This window comes from Cibotium barometz, chromosome 7 (assembly GCF_041138505.1).
Source record: "Cibotium barometz isolate CiBa-2024 chromosome 7, ASM4113850v1, whole genome shotgun sequence".
In the NCBI taxonomy this organism is placed as follows: Eukaryota; Viridiplantae; Streptophyta; class Polypodiopsida; order Cyatheales; family Cibotiaceae; genus Cibotium; species Cibotium barometz.
The window spans coordinates 16,536,278-16,554,956 of NC_141052.1; positions in this window are offsets into that span (position 1 = coordinate 16,536,278).

Genomic DNA, 18,679 nt, shown 5'->3' on the forward strand with positions numbered 1-18,679 from the left:
GCCCTAGAAAAGATAATGTGGTAGCAGATACACTTAGCCGCAAATCTTTCTTAAGTGCAATTTCAATACCAAATAATCCCATACTAGTCAAGGTGGAAGAAGTCTCATCTCATGATCCAGATTATCAGAGGATGATGAAGTTAGTAGAAGAAGGGAAAAATTCAAAGAAAGAGAAGAATCTAATCAAGGGATACTCCACTCATGAAGGAAGCCTCTACTTCAATCACAAGCTATGTATCCCTAAGGATCCTGCTTTAAAGAAACTAATCCTCCATGAAGCTCATGATAGTCCTGTTTGCAGGATACCCAGGCTATGCAAAAGCATTAAATGCCGTAAAAAGGAGTTTTCATTGGGCAGGCTTGAAAAATGATGTCCTTCGGTACTTGAAGCAATGTCTCTCATGCCAAATGATCAAAGCTGAAAAGGTCAAGATGCCTGGGAAACTTCAACCCTTGGATATTCCCCAAATGAAGTGGGAGTGCATCAGTATGGATTTTGTCAAGTCTCCCCACTGTACAAGGAGAATATGACTCCATTTTGGTAGTAGTGGACTTACTTACCAAAGTAGCTCACCTTATACCAGCAAAGAAGACCTTCAAAGCTTCTGATGTTGCTTGAATATTCATCAAGGAAGTCTTCAAACTTCATGGTCTCCCAAAAAAGATAGTAAGTGACTGGGATTCTGAATTCACTTCAAAGTTCTGGCAGTCCTTATTTCAAGCCCTAGGCACTCAACTTTGCTTTAGCTTAGCTTATCATCCAGAGGCCGATGGCCAGTCTGAGAGAGTCAACCAGGTAATTGAAGACATTCTCAGAGCATATTGTGGACGGCAACCAAGAAGATGGATTCAATACCTTCCTCTGGTAGAATTTGCCTATAATACATCTTATTATCAGAGCATAGGAATGTCACCATTCAAAGCACTCTATGGGCAAGAAGATGGATTCAATACCTTCCTCTGGTAGAATTTGCCTACAATACATCTTATCATCAGAGCATAGGAATGTCACCATTCAAAGCACTCTATGGGCAAGAATGCTTATCTCCTCTAAATTTCTTTGATCCGACCATAAGAGTTGAGGCATCCAGGAAAATGCTCGAAGACATGGAGGAAAAAACCAAGGCAATCCAAAAGGATATTAAAGCTGCTCAAGATCGGAAAAAGCATTATGTTGACACCAATAGGTCTGAAAGGATCTTCAAGGAAGGAGACAAAGTTCTTCTATGAGTGTGACCCAAACGAAGTTCTCTATCACTTGGGAAATATAAGAAGCTCAGCTCTAGGTATTGTGGTCCCTATATAGTTATCAAGTGTCTAGGTAAAAGTGCCTATAAACTCCAGCTCCTGGCCCATATCAAAGTCCACAATGTATATGAATGGTCTGCACCCCAACGACTAGGAGAACATCTCGGACAAACATATTTTTCGCCGGTCCGACACGTATTTCGAGGCTGGCGCTCCAAATTTAGAGACCCTGTCCCAAAATTAGACCGTACACACTTACCAGGGTGCCCGTACGGTGGCTGTACAAGAACCAAAGGTCGACCGCCCACCACTGTGTGGTCCACATGCACCGCTACATGGACACCAATGCCGTCCCTGACAAGGTACATGCGTACCACCCCTTTAACCGCCGGCACACTGTCCTTTCGACCTTGCTTTGCGCAGCGCCTACACCCGTACCCCATAGCTATATAAATCCCTGGGGTGCTCCATGGGCAGTACGCATTTCTGTGTAGCCTACTGTCGTGTTGTCATCTGTACTACCCTCTGTCCTTGCTGCGAAGTGTACTTGCTGCAGTAGTGTAGTCGCCCCTCTCAACACCCCCTCATTTGCCACTTTTTAGATAAGGAAACTTTCCTCTACTTCCCCCTTGTTAGAAGGCAGTGTCCTTAACTCTTCTCCCCCCTCGTGTGAAGAGACTTACAACAGCACCCTTCTCCCCTTCAGCAAAACGTTTTTGTGTTAAGGACATCTCACAATTCCCCCTCCCCTCCATTTGCGTGGACTTTAGCAAGAGGTTTTGGCCTTAGAGAGGGTTCATGCGCTGTGGTCTTTTGCTCATACGGTGAGCAAACAATCTCAGAATTGAGATCTGACTGGAGCGTTTCGACTGCGACAACGAGCCCTACAAGGCAACGTCCAAGATGGCCCCATCCTAGAAACATCAAAATATTGCATCGGGAGGAGCGCGCAGCAATGAGATTAGAGAAGATGCTCCTAATGCAGCCCTAACCCTCCCGTTACAAGCTCCTCAAGGAAATGGTGGCCAGGTTAGCTTGGTTATCTTTTAAAGAAGAGTTTTTTTTAAATATTAATGTTAATAAATGTGTATCTTTTCCTTTTAAAATAATGAAATAAAATTGTATGAAGCTACGATTTGAAGTGATGCTGTATTCAATGAATTGTATTGAAATTGTTATCTTTAAGAGAAAGAGTGCAAGTTTTTCCTGGCTTCGATGCTAACTCCGTTCCGTGCTTGTGTAGCCGGGCAGCATCGTTAGCAAAGCCCGGGAATGGCCCAAGGTATCCCTCATACCATTGGGAGAATAAGGTTCGCCGATTGAGGCAAGAGATTATGGTGCTGTGTAGTTCTGAGTGCCCAAGCTAGTGCAGTGAATAAGCCCACCCTAGTGCGCAGACTCTGAGGGGCGGGAGGATCCTGAGAGGGCGATAGGCCGGCTTGAGCCCTCGCCAGCGGCCCCGACAATGAGGTGTATGGTCCCGTAGGGTTTCCCCCAGCATGTAGAGGCTGGGGGGCCGAATTCTAGATCATCGGCAGTATAAAGGGAAAGAATAAGAGAGCCGGTTTGGCTTGTATGGAATTGATTCATGTATAAATGTTTTTTATAAATCTTATCTTTGGCATTATTATACTGTGGAAAAAGGCTGTTTTAACAAACCTTGTGAAAAGGGCCTTAATTAAAGAACATGTTTATTTATGTCAAATAGTGTGGTAGGATTAATTAGAAAACAAATTGATGCGTGAGTAGGGTGGAAAGTGGGAGGATGGAATGCGCCGACGATGGCACCATCATACAGATGGGTGGATCCGATTAGTCGGGTAGCTTTCCAACAGATTAAGTGAAAGTCCTACGCTAGATAAATAGGTTCTCCAACAATTCTATTCTAGAAGACTAGAATAGAGCGGTGGGCGGCTGTGCCTTGCATGGATGAGGAAAAAAGCGTTGTCTCTAGAAATCAAGACTAGTAGTTACCCAATTTATGATCAATTACCCTATGGGTGATTTGATTTTTAGAAGATCACGCTCCCCCTGTGGGATAGGACTAGGTCTTACCTATGAATCGTATCCTTGAATCTCTGCATGGTCAAGGTGTCGCAATGAATAGGAAATTTTCTCCAAGTTAAGACTTAGTGGACTATCTTAAGTGTTTCCCCTATTTTGGAAGGGGGGAACCTTACATGATCTGCATTAAGCTTCCTGTAGTCAATGTAGATCTATGCTTCCCATTCTTCTTTGGAACAATGACTAAGTGACAACTCATTCAGCCTTATCCACTAGGTAAATGGACCCAACTCTCAAGAGTTTATCGATCTCTTCCTCGACTTGCTTTGCATAGATTAAATTCATCCTATATCTCATCTGCTTTATTGGAATTGTGTCCTCCTTGAGAATGGTCCTATGTTGATAAAAGCTTGAGTTGATTCTCTTCATCTCAACGTAGCTCCATATAAATACATCCTTGTAGGATGTCAATAATTTAAGCAGATCTTTCTTCAGATCTTGATTTCACTGAGCCTGATCAGCACCATGCACTTCTCCTCCCTATCATTACTCATTAATTTCTTCCAGTTTATCTTTTTTTACCTTGAAACTATGGGCTCTATTCCTTTCTCTTCCTCTTTGACTGCTAATTCTACCTTTTCATGTTCAGCTGCATCTTCTTGAGAACTTTGTCCACACTGGTTCGTACTTTCTTATTTTCTTCTTGATGCTCTTTTGCTGTCATCTTCTTTGGAGGCATCATCAGGATTTCAAGATTATATTTCATCATAATCTGTTACACATCTACCTTAAAAAAGGATAGCAGATCTGGATTATCCCTTAGTATTTTCTCCTCTTTATCATCTTCTACACCTTCCAGGTAGTTAAGTCCTCTTGCATGCAAAGGTTGACTGGTAGCATTTATTTTATCTTTGTTTGCCATAGACACCATTACCTTCTTCTTTCCTTTTCAGATGGTGATCTAGTCATACTCCTAGCTATGCTTGTTCTTCTTGCTTCTGAGCTAAGGCCTTCCCAATAGCATTGGATATTCTTGTCATTTTTAAGACAATAAATACCACTGGGAAAGTGTATCCTGTTGTTTCGATTTCCTCCCCTCGGATAATTTCGAGGGTAGGAAATTAAGACAATAAATACCATTAGGATTAGGAAAGTGCATCCTACTATTTCGATTTTCTCTCCTCGGATAATTTCGACTGGCCTAACTCTTCTTTGATCTACAATTCTTATTTGGAAAGGAGTAGGCTAAATTTCCATGATCCCCAATTTCCTTTCCAAGTGTCCCCGAGTATGTTTACTCTTGATCCTCCATCCAAAATTACTTGTGATTTTGTTGATTCTCTTATGTTTACTATTACTTCAAGGATAGCAGTGTCACATTCCTACACTTGTTCAACGATTCTGTAATCTGCAATTTGGGATGTCCACTTTTATATTGGTGCTTTCACCACATTTTGGTGGTATGATTTCTTGGAATAGTTTTTGTCTATAATTTGGCACTAGATTCAAGAATTGGTCCAAGGTGATATTTAGCTTCATTTGGTTGAGGTTTTCCCACATATCTTATCCTATTCCACCACTAAGTTTCCTGTCTTTGTCCAAACAAGATGCATTCTTGATCTTGCCTATCTTTTCTTGATCCTTGTACTTTTTCTCTTCCTCGCTGCCCTTTGTCAGCTTCTTCACTCCCTTCTTATTTTCCTAGATAATGGGTCTTTCTTTTTGGTTTTCTTTAAGCTCTCTCTGGCACTTTTGCACCCTCTTTCCATTTCTGGGTTGCTTCGGGCTATAATGTGAACTATAGTTGCAAATTTCTTCACCCTAATAATGGTGAGGCATGCTCTTAGATTAGACATTAATGCATGAGCAACCTCAGCAATACGCCTATTCTTTCTCTCAGTAGCACTATTTTGCTATGAAGGGTCTACATGTAAATTGCCTTTAATGCAGCTGCCACATTTAGCCAGAAAATCTTACTAGATTTGGTCAAGTGAGGAAGGTAATAGATGTGGAAGATGTGCCATGGCCATGGCCCATAAAGTGAACAGACGATTGCTTTTGAGAATAGCTAGTAGAATGCAATTTTGCCTGTTTTTTCCTCAAATCCTTGCTGATTTAGGTGCTTTCCCACTATTTTTTTTCTGTTTTTGATGCAATGGAAAGCTAAAGGTAGTCTCTAGCTATCTATTAGTTCCTATAATGCATAATTAAAACTTACTAATTAAGATTAATTTATCGATTAAACTAAGATGCAAACTTGAAGGAAAAGGAACAAAAAATCAAGGTTTTGCAAGCACTCATTGAACTCATTGGAGAAGTACTCTCTCCCTCCATGTGACCTCCTTGGGAACTTAACCTGCACAAACATGTTTGGTTTTCAGCCAACATTTTGAAATTCTGAAAGTAATTCACTTTTCTGTTTCATAAAATAGATCCACACCTTCCTTGTGTGGTCATTAATGAACAATACATAGTAACAACATCCTCCCATTGATGCCATCTTTTTCGGGCCCCATACATCTGAATGCATCACATCAAGTGCTCTCTTACTTACATTCCTGTTATGTGGAAGTTTTCTTTCCAAACTGACATGCTTCACATACTTTATGCATTCCATCCACCTTAAACTTTGGCAACCCTATAACAAATTTTGAATTCTACATAGAATTCAATCGCTGCTCATTCACATGACCAATATGTTTGTGTTGGATATCTATATCAGCCAAAACACTTGAACCTTGTGCAAACATAGTAGCTTTCACCTCAGGTATGGTTACATCTAAAGTAAACATTCTGCCCACTCTTTTGCCCTTTGCAACCAAACAACATTTGTTGTTGAAGCGTCCTCAACATAGCAGCCCTCAAGGTTAAAGTGTACCTACAAAACGTGCTCAATCATATGCCCAATAGAAATCAAATTCTTTACTATAGGCACATGAAGTACATCAGTCAAGTACCTCATCTTGCCATCCTGCATAGCTAATGGCACATTCCCAATGTGATCAATAGGATGAACTTTGTCATCCCCCATCTTTATATAACCTAGTTTTTTATATATCTTTGACATCTCTAAACTTGTCACACTGTGTGACAGGTCATGTGGTTAGAGGCTCTTGAATCCATATACCATACATCACGGCATCGTTCATGATACATATGTAGTCACTAAATTCAACATGTGCTACATAACAAATAAATGTTCACATCTATCTTCAGATTGCTTTTCTTGAAGATACATAATTGTTTTGCCTGACACTTTTTATGTCACTGTGCTTCTTATGACATTCTATTGCAAAGTGAGCTTGTTTTCTACAATAAAAGCAATCCTTTTAACTTGATCTTGATTACTATCTTTGCCAATTTTCTCATCCTCTCTGTCTCCCCCTTCCTTGACATTGGCCTCTTTCACCTGTGTGTGTTTATTGCTTATGAATCATTAGATTTCTCCATAATTTTGATTTCTAAAATAGCCACCATCTTGGCCTTGAGTGCGACCTCTACTCTACCTCTACCTGAATTTGAGTAGAAGGCCTATTTTGAAGTGTTCTTACTTTATGAGGAAGAGTCTTCACCCAAAGACTTCTCTTTTATGGTTAACGTAGACACCAAATCTTGAAAGTTAGAAACATTCTCTCTTACAGTAATAGAGGTCTTGAATGGCTTATACTCTTTGCCAAGCCCATTCAAATAGATGCTCACCATTCCACTAAGACATTAATAGATCCAAGGATTAAAAAATACCCTTAATCTTTAAGCTATACTTATTGATAGACATGTTATTCTTCTTCACTATATGAGCTCTTGTGTCACACTAATTGAAAGCCAATACATAACTTTCCTTACATCCTAGTTCTAGTCTTTAAATGCCTTCATCTCTACTGGAGTAGTGATCTCTTCAAGAAATTTCAGAGGCTCCTCATTATCTCTTTCAACATAGTCCCAAAATCCTTTTCCTAGCAAGAAATTGGCCATTCTAAACTTCCACACATGGAAGTTATTCTTATCAAGCTTCTCATTGATAATTTGATTGATGTTGTCAAATATCTTTGCTTGCAAAACAACAACCAAAAATCTACAAACAGATAATTTTTGTATGTAACCTACAATACAATAGTATGTGCTATAACTTGTGTGGTGGTACTTTTGCAACACATGACCAGAGTACACATACACATACACGCAATACATGTGCCACTGGCTAGACACCCAAAATGCAATATTGCATTACAATAACTAGAGTTCAAATAGCGATAGTTCTAAACTAGATCTTTCCAAAAAACACCTTACAATGGCCAAATGGAGGCTAAAACATGCCCAAAATGCAAATGTGGTCGCAAAATTACTTACAAACAATAAGTACCTCTACACCTATGGACATGTTGTCTAAATATGATATGAGGCTATAAGCCTATTTCAGTGCTCTTAGAGAAAAATGCTAAGCTTTTTGTAAATACATGTGAGCTTTTGGATGACCCCACTATGTACAGCACATAGTGGGTAGCTTGATCTACCTGATCATTACTAGGCTATATTTGAGACATGTTGTTGGACTTGTAAGTCGGTTTATGTAGGGCCCTAGGAAGCCACACTTGGATGTGGCTAAATGGATTCACATAAAGTCCACTATTAACTATGGAGTTTTCTATGAGGTTGGCAGAGAGATATAGTTACATGGGTATGCAAATATTGACTATCTCAGACAAGAGATCTACGAGTGGCTTTTTGTTTTCCTTTGGGAGAGTCCTGTTATGAGTTAGAGTAGCAAGAAATAGCTAGCCTTACTGAGTATAAAGGTAGAAACAACCACACCAGTTTCCTTCCCAAGTACATGTGATGTTTTGGTAGCTTGTGGGGGGGGGTAGATTAGTTCCAGAAGCTACTTGGTGATATGGGTGAGAACATGGATAGGGCAATTGTCATTTATTGTGATCAACAAGAGTAGCATACAACTAGCTAGACCTAGTCTATCATGCTAGGATGAAGCACATTAAGGTGCATTATCATTTTGTGAGGGAGAATGTCCTAGCAGGTGTGATGTGGATTTAGCATATATGTCAGTATAGAGGATTAGGTGGCTAACATCTCCACCAAGGCATTAGGTACAAAGAAGATCCACAAGTTTAGGAGCTTACTTGGAGTGTAGTGTGTAGAGTTGAACTTGAGGGCAGTGTTGAGATATCGAGCTCAACTAGTGTTGTTGGACACTGATGAGACTTGCCTGGGTGATAGCTTCCACACTTATGTCATTGGCTAGGTTGGTGAGATTATGGGCAATATGCTGCTACGTGGTTTACAGGTTGTGTGATACTTTGGTGCATTGCACCACATGCACCATTAGAGTCATCTTAAGTTGGTAGCCAACTAGTTGGGTTGGTGAGATTATGGACAATATGGTGCATGGTTTGATACTTTCCACTTTAATCTTCATGCATCCATTGATTTTCTTATGTACTCAACCACCTCACATGCATCCAACCATACATCTAGTTAACTAACACATCCATGTGATAATATAGCCTTCTATTTGTTTATTCTACTTATCTCCACATTAGTTTACTATTTTCTTTTAAAAAATAAACCCTAAGGTATTTAATATCTCCATATTAATTTACTATTTCCTTTTCAAACAACTTACCCTAAGGTATTTTCACTCACCTTTAACTTAGACATTAATCATTTACTTATTCATCCTTGCATTTTAATTAAATGTGCACACTATTTACATCCCTTGCCACCAAGGCTTATACACACATATCCTCTTGCATATATTTTTTAACTATGGTAATTCTCTTTAATTAATTTATCCCAAAAATAATCCTTTTATTTTTTTTAAAAGATGAGGGGAGGGGGTTGGGGCACCTATGTATATAGAAATCCGTAACATTTTTATGCACATGGCAGCTTGATATTTTTTACTATTTGTTTATTTTTCTAACTCCTCAATTTCTATCTCTTATTAAAAATGCTTCATCATAGAAAATATTCTCTCACCAGAAATATACATCAAAATTTAATTTCTTAGCTACACTAGGATAGGGGAAGAGGGAACTTACATTCTCCCCCAACTTGAAGATCCAAAGTGTCCTCATATCACAAAAACTCTTCCTCTTTCTCCCAAGTAGTGTCCTCAACTAGGAAAAACTTCCATTGGATCAAATATTCGTTCAAAACTCTATTCATGAGGGTCTTTTCTCTGATATCTAAAACTACTTTTGATTTTAGTTCCACTTGACCTTGAGTGGGGAAAGAAACCCAATATATGACTCCGATCTAGAGCATACTTCATCAATAAGCTCATATAAAAGACATAGTGGATCTTTAAGTATGGAGGAACTAAAAGCTCATAAGCTTGATCTCCAACTTTCCTCGTAATCACATACGATCTATAATATTTGGGTGATAGCTTCTTGTACTTTTCGAAGGAGAGAAAACTTCTCTTGGGTTACACATAAAGACAGAACATATCACCTTCTTCAAACTCTCGAGTAATCCACTTCAGACTGGCATATTGCTTCTATCTATCGTAAGCAACTTTGATATCTTTCTTTATCGTTATCTATATATGATATGATCCATTTCATCTAACATTTGCTTGGACACTTCGAGCTCGTGGTCAGTGGGTGTTGGACCAATTCAATGACATTACATAATCTTGTATGTAAAGTGATTTAAATGGAATCATCTACATACTTCCATGATGAGATACATTATAAGTAAAGTCTACCAAATGTAGATAATTCTACCACCACTCAAAGAATATCTTTGATTACCTAGTTCACTCTCTATGTTTGTCCCATCAGTTTTCAGATGATAGATAGTAGTAAGATCTAGAGAGGTTTCCATGGCTTCAAAGAATGTAATCAAAAATCGGGATGTGAACTTCACATCTTGATCACTAGTAATTATTTTGGGAAATCCATGGAGTTTGAATATTTCCTTTAAAAAGGCTTTAGCAATATCAAGATCAGTACAAGTCTTTTTCACTAGAATTTAATGAGTGACCTTTGTCTAGCAATCTACCACAAATAAAATGGAATCATATCCTACGTAAATTGAAGGTAATCTAGTAATAAAATACATGCTTATACACTCCCATTTCATATAAAGAATATCTAAAGGATGTAACTTTCTGGGCATTTTTTAATCTTTTTTCAGCCTTAATCTTTTGGGTGGTAATAAATAAGAAATGGCGAACATGATGTATTACATTCTTCTTAAGTTTGGGCTAAAAGAAACTCTTTTTTTACAGCCTGAAGGTCTTCACATAGCTAGGGTGTCCTACCATAGGGTTATCGTGAGCTTCATTTAAAATTCTTTTCTTAGGATCTCTATCTTTAGGAACACATAACCAATTATTAAAGTAAAAGGCACCTAATCTCTGATCTGAATTCTTATTTTTTCTTTACTTCTTGGGACATCTTATTTTTTTGCTTAAGCAATGTGATAACAAGGCCAAGAAATTTATCTAATGTAATCTTCTCGTTAATGCTAGTGGGAGGAAAGGATTTGAAATTACTATTATTGCAAGTACGAAAGCCTTCTTACTACTAAGTGCATCGGTACAACTACTTGATTATTGTGAGTAAGAAAGCGTTCTTACACTGAGTGCATCATTGCAAACAACCACTTGATTTCAGAAGAAAACTCTTGAAGAATCAACATCCATCTTCTTTGCCTCATATTCAGATGATTCTGAGTGAAAATCCACTTTAATATTTTATGATATGCAATTGAAGTAAACTTCTATCCACCAAGAAGATATTGTCACCAAAGTTTCAAGCCATGCACTCTAGATGATGAACAACATAGTTCCTTTCATGAGGTCTTAATTTATTAGACTCATAAGTATCAAGGCAAGCATGATGTACATCATCATTTCATCATATCACCACCATCATGACATTGTCGTTATCTCATCATGGTCACCAGCAAACGTTTGTAGATTCAAAAAAAAAAAAGAAACAAGCTGCTCAACAGCTCAACGTGGCCTATTGCACCTCCTACCTCAACGTGGCCGCTGCATTCTCTATGGGATCTTTATGGCTCCGTCTCTCCATCCACATACAACGAGTTCTCCGAGACATTTGGTGGTGTCTGTCCACATCCTTGCTTTCCCACAAGATTGGTAGATATTTTTGCAAAGTTTTGTGAGAAGATCGTTTACTTCGACTTGGAGGACATTGGTAACACCACCAATGCATGATGGGATCTCTATGGCTCTGACTCTCCATCCCCATACAACGATCTGCGGAGCAATTTCCTTGAGACATTTGGCAGTGGCTTCACCAAGCATGGGCTTTTGCTCAAATCATTGGTTCTAGGAGGTGGTGGTGCCCACTCTTGCCTGTCTTAGCTCCTCTGTGTGAGACCCCTCTGTCCCCTCCGCGCACCGGATTCCCGGTTGCTCTAGCAGAGCGGAAGAAGCTTCCTCTTGCGCGGGGCAAGGTTTCCCACTCGAGGCCTCGCCCTCGAATGTCCGGACACGTGACTAATCTGGTGGTCATTCTGAAACTAAAACTAGGAAAATTTCCCTTGCCCGGAAAACGGAGACGATCCCACCTTTTTGATTTTCTTAACGAATTTTCTAACGGGGTCAAGAGACTAAACTATCCTTCACCTGAATAAACCAGATAGAAGGAAAACTATCACTGACTTAGTTTGAAGAAATCAACGCTTTTTTCCTAACCGAAATCAGGCACAGCCGTTGATCTAATCATTTGAGAAAATCAACGCTTTTTTCCTAATCGAAGTCAGGCACAGCCATTGATCTACTCTTTTGAGAAATTCTTCAGGTTTTAATTTAACTTCTCGAATTCTAAGTGTATTCCTATTATTTTAATTTAATTATTAAAACTCCACTGATTCTAGCCTAATCCCATCCGACCCATGGGTTAGCCACCACCCAACCACTGGAATCGGTAGAACCAGACAATTACTCATCCACCCATAATTGAATGCCTTTCTTAACTTTTGCTTTCGAATACAGATACGCACACACTCCTCTTTAAAACTTCAACATATAAAATAATCCATTGACAAACAGTTATTGGTTACAGATGTCATAATTCAAAAATTCTATCTAGTCCCTTGTTTCTCAAAAACAGTATCAATCTGGACTCTCCGTTGAGACCAACTGTTTAGCAACGAGATCCAGTAACAGATTACAATAATCATTTCGTCCATCATACATATCTTCCACGGCATACGCATGGGTGTCATAGGCACCGCGAGCCCGTGCATCTCCTAGTCAGAACCCTCCTCCTTAGGTGTCCTGGCACTTCACTCAGGGATCGCTTCGTCGGCCCTCGCCCATCGTACCGGAAGCGTACCATTTTTCAACCATACCGAGGCTGGTCAACAGGCTTTGCCGCATGAGCCGTCCTTTGAACACTCCCTGCCAACTGTTGCAAACTGAACTTCCCTTAAAAAAACATATACCAAATGCTCCCTCCAGCATTCTGGTGTAAGATAGTCCTTTAAGAAAACAGGGTTTCTAAGCAAGTTTTTAGTTTGATTTTCTTTTGAATACAAGGAGTATTTCTTGAATCGGTATCCCCAAAACTTCTTGATCGGAATTTTGAATTTCATACTAGAATTCTTCGAATTTTAATACCTTGATCCACAGATCAATTCGAAGGGTCTCAAACTTAGTTTCAATTTAGCGGGAGTTTTGAGTGTATTTTTCTAAACTGGGCACACCTTCTTTCCTCGAAACTGATGAAAAAATTTGGTCTTGGTTATAGTCTGATTCATGGTTCGAGTCGGATAAGATTTTTCCTGAACTATCTTCTCGAAAAGGTTTGATAATTTAATAACTATTTTACTGAATTTCTTTCTTTGAATATTCACTTAACTGATTTCTAAATTAGTTACGAATTCCAATGAGGAAAAAATTAATCATTTATCTAAATATTTCGATCTCGATAGATTTCCTGAATTTTCTTTTTACAATCCGTGTGAATATAAAACGATAGAAATTTCTCTCTTAGAGTATTTAATTATTCATTTATCAAATACTCATAGAATTTAAACATAGAATTTAAGAGAATTCTAATTTTGATATAAAATTTCTTTATGCATCTATTTATGCATAAAAATCAACTTCAATTGAAATAACACTTTTATAAAAAAATCCTTTTATGCATCTATTTATGTATAAAATCAAACTTAATAGAATAACACTTTTAAAATAAAAAGATTTTTTTTAACATCTATTTATGCATTAAAATTAATTTTTATAAGAATAACGCTTTTATAATAAAAAATTTCTTTATGTATCTTTCTATGCATAAAAAATTAAATTTACTAAGAATAACACTTTTGTAATTAAAAAATTTCCTTTATGCATCTTTCTATGCATAGAAATCAAATTTAATAAGAATAACACTTTTGTAATTAAAAAACTCATTTATGCATCTTTCTATGCATAGAAATCAAATTTAATAAGAATAACACTTTTATAATAAAAAAATTTTCTTTATGCATCATTCTATGCATAGAAATCAAATTTAATAAGAATAACACTTTTGTAATAAAAAAAATTCTTTTATGCATCGTTCTATGCATAGACATCAAATTTAATAAGAATAACACTTTTGTAATAAAAAAATAATTTCTTTTATGCATCGTTCTATGCATAGAAATCAAATTTAATAAGAATAACACTTTTATAATAAAAAATTTCCTTTATGCATCTTTGTATGCATAAAAATCAAATTTAATAATTAATATCAGTGATATCTATGCATATTCATAGGTGAATATGTACATGGAGTAATTAGAATATTTCTTTTAGATGCAAAAATGGTGGGAATTACTCTTTTGGAATAACATAAAAATAAACTTTCTTTTTCACAAAATTCTGGAAAATTTTGCCATAACCTCCTTTGTATGGCTGACCATTTCTCATTTTTATCTTTCTTCACTTAACTCAATTAACCCAATTTAGAATTATAGAACTCTAATCTACACAATTTTCTAAATTCAAGAGAGTAAACAATAAGAAGAGTTTAATTAATCACTTAGTTAATCTTTCTAGGATTAAGAAAGGTTGGAATGTAAAAAGAAGGGGGTGGCCTTTTCATCAAAGGCATAGCATTTGAATTTAATTCAATCATTTGCAAAACATAAAAATCAAGAAAACCATAATTTTTTCATTAAAATTCGTAAACAAGTAAGAAAATTAGCTTACATGGAGCATGTAAGCTCTCCTTTGGCTTGAGGGATTGAGGGTTCTACTCTTGTTTGAAGCAATAGTGCCACCAATTCGTAAACAAGTAAGAAAATTAGCTTACATGGAGCATGTAAGCTCTCCTTTGGCTTGAGGGATTGAGGGTTCTACTCTTGTTTGAAGCAATAGTGCCACCAATTCGTAAACAAGTAAGAAAATTAGCTTACATGGAGCATGTAAGCTCTCCTTTGGCTTGAGGGATTGAGGGTTCTACTCTTGTTTGAAGCAATAGTGCCACCAATTCACTTTGGAGAGGATTAGGCCAAAAAGAATTGAATTATTAAAAAATTCAATGTAGATGGCTCAGGACAGGAGTAGAGTAACAGTGCATAAACACCATTAAGCTTTTACAAAAGGGGGAGGCTTCTATTTATAGGAAAAAGTGAGCCTCTAACCAAGCAAAGTGATTCTAGAATTTTCCAGATCAGTTTGGTCAATTTTTGACCATTTTTGGGTCAGTTCAGCTTACTTTTTGGATTTGAAACAAGAGAGAGGAGAGATGAAAATATCTCATTTTATTGATTAAAAATTGGGGATAATGATGAGAAAAAGGTGCCTACTTCATGAGGGGATAACTACTTCATGAGGGGAGATCCTCACACTGAGGTGTCAAAATTCAGTTTTTTAATTCTTTTCTTTGGTCCTTAGTCCACTCTTTATCTTATGTGAGCATTTACTCATTTTTGGGGGTTTTTTCTTTTATTCTTCAATTTGTCTCCTCCCTACATTTGGATTAATTTCATTGGCCTGTCAAACCTTTGTTTGGACCTTAATCCAAAATTTTCTAAAAACAGGGGCCCTTAGGCTAAGGTTTTTTGTGCACATTATAATTTATTTCTAATGCACCTTAGGAATTTCTTTTTAAACTTCTGTTTCAGGGAAATTTATAAGGGATATTTTTCCATCCAAATATATTTAAAAATTGAATTACCTCTCTCTAGAATATTTTCTCTCTCTTGGCCAAAACAGGCCAAAACAGGTAGAAACAAGATCTTTTATTATTCTGAAAAGGGAATTGATTTTACAGGGGAAGAAACTGGACATCTTGAGGAGAAGAAACTGGACATCTTGAGGAGAAGAAACTGGACATCTTGAGGGGCTGGGGAGGAATCTTACACTCTGACTTTGGTGATATCTTGTCCATGTGCCCTCTCCACCAAAATAAGCACCCCCATCCCCATTCCTCATATTTTTTACAAGTGTTTAAGCAGACCCCCTACCTTTATATTGTATAGTTTGGGACCCTATATAGCCACCCCTCCCTTCTTGCGGTTGCTCAAGGGCGGGTGTGATCATCTTCACCCATTGCCTTTTGTTTTCTATGTATGCCTAGGTTATCTCGCTAGATGCTTTGCTCAGGAGGTAGTGCCAAAGAGTTAGGCTCTTTTTACAGTTAGGTTGTCTTGGCGATGCTTTACTTAGGAGGTAGTGCTAAAGGAATTGTCTCAAGAACGAGTTCATGCCACAGAGTTGTCTTGTCAGATGCTTTGCCTAGGGGACAAGCTTGCAAGAGGAGCAGGTATATCTACTTCTCTCAGCATTAACTCGGATGGTGAATGGAGTAGTGGTAGGTGACCTATAGATGGCTAGCCAGGTTCTCTACCATCTCTCCAAGCTCTCCGACCTCATCAGTCCCACTGTAAATGGCTCGATGAGACTAATCTTTTGATACCTTGATTAGCTCTTAGTCATTACTTGAACTTCCAATCATATCTACCTTGAAATATATAGAAATAGTTAAAAAAACCATGTGAGAAATAACATCCTCCAAGTATAATGTGGGAAATAACATCTCCCAAGTACAATCTTTCGATACCTTAATCAACACTTGTTCTCAGTCATTACTAGAACTAAAAATCATACTTGTAGGGGAAAAAAAAGAACCATGTGGGCAATAAAGTCCTCCAAGATTATTGGTGCCAGGGATAAAGAAGAATCTATTGTCTGTCTCTGCGCTTGCTAGACTTGGATTTGTAATCAAATTTGTGGATGACAGATGTACTGTTCATGATTTGACTTCTGGTGATACGATTATTGCATCTGGCACCTTGTTTCGTGGGATGTATAGGCTCAATTCTTATGACAAGTGTGTGGAAGATTCAGCAAATGCAGTTTCCGATGAAAAGGCAGTTTCAGATGCAAAACTATGGCATGCTCGTTTTGGTCATCTGAACTTTGCTAGTTTGCTGCGTTTGCAGAAATTTGATATGGTTGCTTCATTGCCCCCTCTTGAGGCACCATTGAAACATGTTTGTGAAGGCTGTATTTTGGGCAAAATGCAGCGTTCTGCGTTTCCAAAGGATGGTTCTGTGCGGGCCACTTGCAAATTGCAGCTTGTACATAGTGATGTATGTGGGCCTATGCAAACTCCGTCATTTGGTAAACACTTGTATTTCGTGACTTTCATTGATGATTACTCAAGGCATGCATGGGTATATCCACTGAAGGCAAAGTCCGAAGTGTTATTGTGCTTCAAACAGTTTTTTCTTATGGTTGAAAATGTATCCAATTGTACTGTGGGCACCCTCCGTACTGATCGAGGGGGGGAGTACATGTCTAAAGAGTTTGATGCATTTCTGGCTAGTCGTGGGATAAAACACCAATGTACAGTGCCGTATACCCCTCAACAAAATGGTGTTGCTGAGAGGAAGAACAGGTCACTTATGGAGATGGCACGATGTATGGTCAAGAGCCAAGCTTTGCCACATGCGTTTTGGCTTGAGGCTGTCATGTGTGCTGCATATGTACTCAATAGGTGTCCCACCAAGGCCTTGCAGTCTATTACTCCATACGAAGGCCTTGCAGTCTATTACTCCATACGAAGCTTGGCATGGCAGGAAGCCTTCTATTGGTCACTTGCGTGTCTTTGGTTGCTTGGCCTATGCTTTAGTGCCTGTGCAACAACGCAGAAAATTGGATGATAAGGCTGTCAAATGCATTTTTGTTGGTTACAGTGCTGAGAGCAAGGGTTACAGATTGTATCATCCGCAGTCAAAGCGTATCTTGATTAGTCGAGATGTTGTTTTTGTGGAAGATGCTGTGCAGCCCTTGTTATCATGTACCAAAGAGACAGGTGTGAGCTCACGAGATGTATTTGATACATTGTTGCCTCTCTTTACAGGTGGGAATTCAAATGTAAGTCCTAATGAGGCAAATATTCAGCCTACGCAGATTTCAAACGACATCATAGATCAGCCTATTTCTGATGCAGATATACAGGATATAATTCATGAGGATAGGGCTGAAAATGAGCAGGCTAGAAATATGCCTAAATGGCTGGTGCAAACCTTGCGTGATAGTACCTATATCTAGTCGTACTCGTTCAGGTTTTTAGCATGCCTCTTATGCATCAGATTGTTATGCTTTGGCTGTGTCTAGTATGTGTGAAGAGGAAGAACCTCTTTCATTTGATGAGGCACAAAATTCAGAAAATTGGTTGGCTGCAATGCAAAGTGAATATGATGCTATAATGAAGAATGGTACATGGTCTTTGTGTGATTTGCCTATTGGTAAAAAGGCCATTGGATGTAAGTGGGTTTTTAAGTTGAAACGAAAGCCAGATGGTAGTGTTGATCGCTATAAGGCTAGACTTGTTGCAAAGGGTTATGCTCAAGAAAAGGGCATTGATTTTGATGAGACCTTTGCTCCCACTTGTCGTATGACTACCATTCGTAGCATTTGTGCATTGGCAGCTCATAATGGTTGGAATGTACATCAGTTGGACATCAAGACTGCATTCTTGAATGGAGATTTGCATGAGGAGGTGTATGTATCGCAGCCTCGTGGTTTTGTTCAAAGGGGGCAGGAAAACAAAGTGTGCAGGTTAAAAAAGGCTTTATATGGTTTAAAGCAAGCTCCACGAGCATGGTATGAAAAGATACATGCATATTTGACTGCACATGGTTTTCAGAATAGTCCAACAGAAAGCACTTTGTATGTTAGACGTGTGGATGGTGTACATCTAATCATTGCTCTCTATGTCCATGACATGCTGCTCACAGGACCAAATGAGAGTCATATTGCTGATTTTAAGGTTGACTTGAATGCCTCTTTTGAGATGTCAGATTTGGGGCATTTGCATCATTATTTGGGGATACAATTTAAGCAGTGTGATGGAGGTATTGCTTTGTGTTAGACAAAGTATATTGAGACATTGTTGCGGAGATTTGGCCTTGAAGACTGCAAACCTATTGCTAC